The sequence below is a fragment of the Marmota monax genome, unplaced genomic scaffold (assembly GCF_021218885.2).
Source record: "Marmota monax isolate L192 unplaced genomic scaffold, Marmota_monax_Labrador192_F-V1.1 WCK01_AAM20220418_F8-fsc00116, whole genome shotgun sequence".
Taxonomy (NCBI): domain Eukaryota; kingdom Metazoa; phylum Chordata; class Mammalia; order Rodentia; family Sciuridae; genus Marmota; species Marmota monax.
This window is the reverse complement of record NW_026695220.1, coordinates 1,763,485-1,770,555: the sequence shown is the minus strand read 5'-3', so window position 1 is coordinate 1,770,555 and position 7,071 is coordinate 1,763,485. Positions and strand designations below refer to the sequence as shown.

Sequence of the window (7,071 nt, the reverse complement as noted above, 5' to 3'; positions counted from 1 at the left end):
ATAGGAAGATTCTTCTGGCCTCCACAGACATGAAGACTGACCAGCCTGCAGACCAGGACTTAGACCTGAAGGAGAAAAAAACATGTGACCTGTGTGTCCTTGGGAGGGTGGCCTGTCATTGGCATTTGCTCATGAATCTAAAAAAAAAAAAAATCAACAGCATTATCACTACCTCACAAGACTTGGGAGGAAGTCAAGAAGGCTTTTGTTCCTCTCATGTCTTGGATAGTACCAAGCTTTGGCCATGAATAAAGCTTCTTGCAACAATGTCTTGAACAAGACAATTTCTTTCTCTCTAATGCCAAAGCTGTAAGGAAAACAACCCAGTTTGTGTGGTGGCTCTGCTCTACAGAACAGGTTTCTAACTAAGAAGGCCTTAGGAATCCAGGCTCTACCTTCCTGCTCCGCTTTCCATGGGTTCTGTTCCCACAGCTGTTATCTCCAGGTCCAGACATCATCCCAGCATTCCACCTAAGAGATAAAAGGAAAAGAAAAATAATAAAAAAGGGCAAGGGATATGTGTCAGTCTGGAGAACCTTCCCAAAGCTGCCATAAATATGATCCCGTCAGCCAGAATTAGTCAAATGGACACATGTAGGTGCAATAAATATTGGCAAGTGTAGACCTTTTTCTGAGCAGCTGTGTGCCCTTCAGAATTCTATATCACAACAGGAGAAAATAGATATTGGAGGACAACAGCTGTCTCTGTCCTAGCAGCCCTCAATGGAAGTGGGCCCAAAATATTAAGAACAATGACACAGAATTGCTGAAGCCCTTTCTTCCCAAAGAACTCTTCATTTTCATATAACTCACTGATAACAGGAAAGACCAAGTACTATTATTTGTGAGTGCAGAGACCACATTGAATGAAAAGGTTTTATTGTTATTATTATAACTATCAGTCACTGAGTGCTTATGGCATGCCTAGTGTTTTTTGTCATTATTAATCATTTTGACAACCTTATGACATTGGTGCCAAACAGAGGCCTGCAGCAGGTTAATAACTGGTTGATAACAGGAGGACATGGAGTTGCTCCTCAGTAATGCAAAAGCCTGTGCTCTCAGCACCATCCGTGTCTGTGGCCAATCCAAGGTCTGGTTAAACTAGAGAAGGCCTACTTTATAAGAACCTGTCTGCCCATTTGTTCAATAGCTTATTTAAAACATATAATTTGGGGGAATTTATTACCCATTAATTATGCTGGCCTCTGGGGATGCAAGTAGTAATTAAAAGCCCATATTCCAAAGGACTAGTGGAAGCTAAATAGTAATCAATTAATTCTAAGAATAACTGTGATTACTGCCACAAAAAAAGAAATTTTCATAGTTCTATGAGAGATTAGAATTCAAGGATGTAGGTTAATCTGCTGGGACTGGGAAGGCTTCCTTGAGGTAGGCACATTTGAACTGATATCTGAGGAATGATGAGGGGTGGCAGACTCTGAAAGCATTCTGGGCCAACACTGCTGCACATGCAAAGGCCCTGAGGTGGCAGGCCATAGGGCATAACTAAGGAAGAGAAACAAAGCTGAGGTGGTTAGAGTCAAGTAAATATTGATAGAAAGTGAAGCTATAAGGATGGACAAGGACCCAATTATGAAAGCCATAGGAAAGATTTAAAATCTTAAAGCTAAGAACAGTTAGAAATCTACCAAAATGTTTTAACATGAAGAGGGGAGATATGAAGAAAGAATTTTATTTATCCTGTTCTCCACTATGTACTCTATACAAAGTAGGTACTAAAAATGTTTGTGAGATAAATACATGAATACATGACTTTTGAGAATATAATTCCAGCTATAACGTGGAGAATATTATTTGAAGGTGGCACCAAGAGGGTACAGGGAAGCTCTTTAAGGTGCTATTCCTGAACTAAACAAAAGACTTGATGAGGAATTTGATATAAACAGGGACAATGAAAAGTCTCAAGACAGCTTCCAGGATGCTGGCATAAGCCCCGGGGCAGATGACAGCCCCATTCATTGAGACTGGGAAAAGGGCCAGGTTTGAGGAGGAAGGTCACATCATGTCACCAAAAGTAATTACTATTTATAGAGTCACAATCTGTGAATTCTGTCAACAAAGGTAGCTGGAAATAATAAAAATACATTCACATGGGCCCAAACTTCAAATCTGGAGTGAGAAGTAGCCCCAGGTATCCTGACTCCACTTGACTCCACCCTTAGGTCAAAACCTGCCCTGGACCTTTGTGCAAAGGTGATGTGTGGTAGATGCTGAAGTCTGTCTGAAAAGCCAGTCTGTGAAGATGAGATGCAGGAAAGAAGAAGGAAACCTATTCAAAGCACATTCGCTTGGCAACAGTGAAGGTGGTATAACCTGAAGGTATGTGTAAATTTCAGGATTTTTGAAAAAAATCAATCATTAAGTTGTAGTCTTGCCACATAACAGAACTGGTGGGTCTTCCTAAGAAACTGCTGAATTGCCAGCAGGAATAGGCTCATGAGGCCCTTTTTACCACTCACCATTCCTTCCAAAACTACCCAAAACAGAGAACTTAACAGAGCCACCAAACAGTGGATTTGAACAACTTATTATATCTCCATGACACCTGGGTTTCATTTGGTCTGAGACACTGTCACTGTCAGACTTGATAATACAGTCTGTGCAAGGAAGGGAACTTATGAACTAGTAATCCTGTAGGCATAAAATGAACTATCTTCATAAACTGGGAGATATCCATGTACTTTAAAATCCTAAGTCTACAATCCATATATCCAGGAATTCTTCTAAAGTCAGAGATGATGTTAAAATAGCTTTACCACTGGCATCCTGCTTTATCCTTCTATAGGACAGTAATTTTCCAGAACTAAAATCTCATGGTTTCCCTGAGGTAAGCATGATTGACAAGATTTTGCACTGCAGATGGCTGAGCAGATGCACACATAGGTATGATACCTCGATGCAGACAACTAGCCAATCAGGGAGGAGCTGAGAATTCCACTCAGAGGCAATTATAAATTCTATCCAGGGAGATTAGAAATCCAACTTGTATAGAATGGTCCCATTTTCAACCACTTTGGAATGCAGAATTAGGCCATCCTTGCACACAATCAGGTATTGTCCACATCTACAATTGTCAGTCCCACCCCTCTGAGTTGCAAAGGAGCTCCAGTTGAAGAAATCCTTTCCTTAAAAAAAAAATTAGGGGTGAAGAGCACAGTCTGTGTTGACGAACATACCTGTAGTTGAATACTTGCTCTGCCTGTGAAAAGATAGGCAAATGGCTTACCCTCACTAAGGTGCAGGTGGCTCCCTAGAAGAGGATGTAATAACCTCCTTTGCAGGAATGCTGCTCTCATATAAATGAGGCGAGAGTACTAAGTATTAGGTGCAGGACAGGCTGAGTAAGTTGTCTGCAGGGCATGCGAAACAAAGTTAGCTGCAGGATGACCTGGCCACTCAAACCCTCTGTCTGGTTCTTTATCACCTGTTTGCTTCAATCCCAAACGCCCAAGTCCCCGCTCAAGGCTGAAAACTCAACCCCCTGCTCAAGACCGAGCACTTAACCCCCTTGTATGCCAACAAGGCAGCTTGCAGACCCAGAGACTCCATTGGATTTGGGCTATAAAAACTCACTCCTGCCGGGCCCCTCTCTCTCTTCTCTTTTGCTCTCTCTGTCTCCTTTGTGTGCGTGCTCTCTCCCCCACCCCCTCTCTTTCTCTCTCTCTTCTCTTTCTCTCTTTTCTCCTCTATTGCACTGCTGTAATAAAGATCTGTTGGTTGCTCTGAGTGTTGTGGTCACTTTTCTTTCACTAAGTGCATACTTGGCATAGTCCAAAAATAAGTATTTTTAATTCATAGAATTGCAAGCATCAGTGACTTGCAAATTATAACAGAAAGCACTTCCTTGTTCCTTTGATCAGAAATAATAGGATACAGCACAATAAATTTTGAAAAGTCCTTCCAAAGTAGAATATATAACTTGATAATTTTAAAGTTAAAATAATGTGCTACCGAAATGATATTTCTTTGAATCCTCCTAATTAGCTTTTTTAAAAGATGATAAATTATTTGTTATATTCTAAAATACATGTGTTAATTAGCATTTCATCACTGTGACAAAATATCTGAGAAAAACAATTTAAAGGAGGAAAGATTTGTTTTGGTTCATAGTTTCAGAGGTTTCAATCCATGGTCAGCTGACCCCATTACTTTTGGGGTTTGTGGTGAGGCAGATCATGAGCAAAGAGTTTCTCATTTCAAGGGCAGTTGGGAAGCAGAGAGCGGGGGGGTGGAGAAACATAGGAGGGAGCTGAAGACAAGACACATAGTACACATAGACCCCAAGTACACATAGCCCCAAGGGCCCATTACCTTCAACTAAGTCCCACCTTCTACAGTCTCCATTACTTCCCAGTAGTCCACTGGGCTACGAACTCATCAGTCCACTGATGAAGTCAGAATCCTTATGATCCAGTCACTTCCCAAAATCTCCACCTCTGAGCATTGCTGCGTCAGGGATGCCTTAATCTTCAACACATGAGACTTTGGGGACATCCCAGACCCAAACAATAACAAAGTGATCATGCAAATTTTAAGATTTAAATTAATTACCCCATCCTCCATATTAATCCTAGACTTCTTGGTGGGGTGCCATGCTGCTTCTCAGAAGCACAATGCAGAAGAAACAAGAATATCGGAGCCAGATGTGGTTTAAGGAGTTGAATTTCAGCCCAACATGTTAAATGGGCAAGAAAATTACTCCTGTAGGCCTTAGTATCCCCATATGTATACTTAGAATAAAACTATTTTCTTCACAAGGTTTGTTACCACTCCCTCTCCTCCCTCCGACACCTCACCATGTCAAAGTGTTCTCAAGTCTCAAAAACGATAAGAGATACTTTTTCAAAAAATTATTTTAAATATTTTCATAGAGATTAATGCCTGGCTCCACAGTAGAAGCTAAAATACTAAAAGATAATTTCACATTTTTAAAAGGAAATGTTCATGGTGAGACCTGACCTTTTCTGACCTGGCCTCCAGAGCCACACAGCATCACTTCTGCTGCATTCCACTGGTTACAACCAAGTCACAAATGTCAATCCGTATTCAATCCCTGATGGAAGGAGTGCCAAAAATATGCATTTTTTTAACTCTAAGATCAGCTTTTAAGTTTGATGATGAAAGCTATCAGAAGACTATTCTGAAAAAAATAATATTTTTTCTTAGGAAAATCAAAATCCTCTCACTATGGTCACAGTACTGTAGCAGGCAAGCCTCTGAGATCCGGGAAGTTACTCAGTCTGTGGGGCCATGCCCTGGGGCAGAGGATCATAGCCAGGATCAGCCTCCTCACCCACCAGCTTCAAGTCACCCACTTTCTGTAACAAAGACTCATTCACGCCCACATTATCTCCAGCAAGTATCTTTCTAGAACTGGCTAATAGGGGTGATAAAATTATGATCTATTTCAAATAACGGGGTGATAAAATTATGATCTATTTCAAATAACCGTTTCCCTCTTGTTTTTTTCTACTTGTTCTTTGACCCATTTCCTTTGAATTTCCAAGAGTTCTGCATCAAACTTGGCCATCCAACTTGAGAAATTCTCCACTGTGACAGGATTGCCATGGAATCATTGATTTTCTGCTTCTTTTTCAGTTTGTTTCTTTTCTTCCTCCCTTCTAGTTTATATCTGATCTACTGCTGCATTTAATTCCTTTTACACAGCTGCCACTGGAGTAAAGATTATCACTATACCAAGATTTTCTTCAGCCTCTAATGTTAACAATTTTAAGATGTCTGAGACATCATTATCTTCTAGATTCTCCTGGGAGAATATTTCATAAAGGGGAACTTCATCTGGGTATTTTCCATTGTATGTAAACTTGAAGGTGTTCTGGACAGTTTTACCATTTTCTCCAGGATCACATATCACTGTAATGGTGACACTGGGTGGGTTTTCTGATTGTAATGGACTTGTTGGACTGCTCCTCACTGTGATCTGCCACTGTGGCTCTGGCTGCAGCCCATGGATGTCCTCAAGACCAGGCAGTGTGCTGCAGTCAAGATCATGCCTCACATGTTTTAAAACATGTATGTAGGTCACCTCCCCTGAAAGTGCACAGAGTGAATAAATGAGGCAAAGATAGATATGCAGAGCTATAAAATAAATTGGAGAATGCATTTCTGGAAAGATATTAATCCTCCTTATTTTTTAAAGATTTAATAAAATCTTAATAAAAACTACGACAGATAGAAGCCAATTAATATAATTTTTCATATTAACAAAGCTTTTTTATTTTTTAAATTTATTTATTTTAATTTGTTATGCATGACTGTAGAATGTGTTTCAATTCATAGTACACATATAGAGCACAGTTTTTCATTTCTCTTTCTTGTACACAAAATAGAGTCACATGATTCGTGTCTTCATACATGTACTTACGGTAATGATGTCCTTCTCATTCCACCATTTTCCTGCCCCCATACCCGCTTCCTTCCCCTCCCTCCCATTTGCCCTATCTAAATTTCCTTCATACCTCCCATGCTCCCCCAATCCCCATTATGGATCAGCATCCACTAATCAGAGAAAACATTCGGCCTTTGGTTTTGGGGATTGGCTTACTTTACTTAGTATAATATTCTCCAACTCCATCCATTTACCTGCAAATGCCATCATTTTATTCTCTTTTAATGCTGAATAATATTCCATTGTGTATATATACCACAGTTTCTTTATTCATTCATCTATTAAAGGGCAGCTAGGTTGATTCCAAAATTTAGCTATTCTGAATTGTGTTGCTATAAACATTGATGTGGCTGTGTCACAGTAGTATGGGTGCAAACCAGGTATAAACTGAGGAGTGGGATAGCTGGGTCAAATAGTTGTTCCATTCCAGGTTTCCCAAGGAATCTCCATACTTCTTTCCAGATTATTTGCACTAATTTGCAGTCCCACAAGCAACGAATATGCCTTTTTCCCCACATCCTCACCAACATTTATTGTTTTTTGTATTCTTAATAGCTGCCATTCTGGCTGTAGTGAGATGAAATCTTAGAGTAGTTTTGATTTGCATTTCTCTAATTGCTAGAGATGTTGAACTTTTA

The 7,071-nt window shown here is 40.0% G+C and overlaps 1 pseudogene; it reads right to left on the bottom strand.

Annotated features, from left to right (window-relative positions):
• Positions 1–365: 365 nt before the first annotated feature.
• LOC124085079 (RWD domain-containing protein 1-like) lies at positions 366–6,148 on the bottom strand (annotated as a pseudogene).
• Positions 6,149–7,071: the final 923 nt, after the last annotated feature.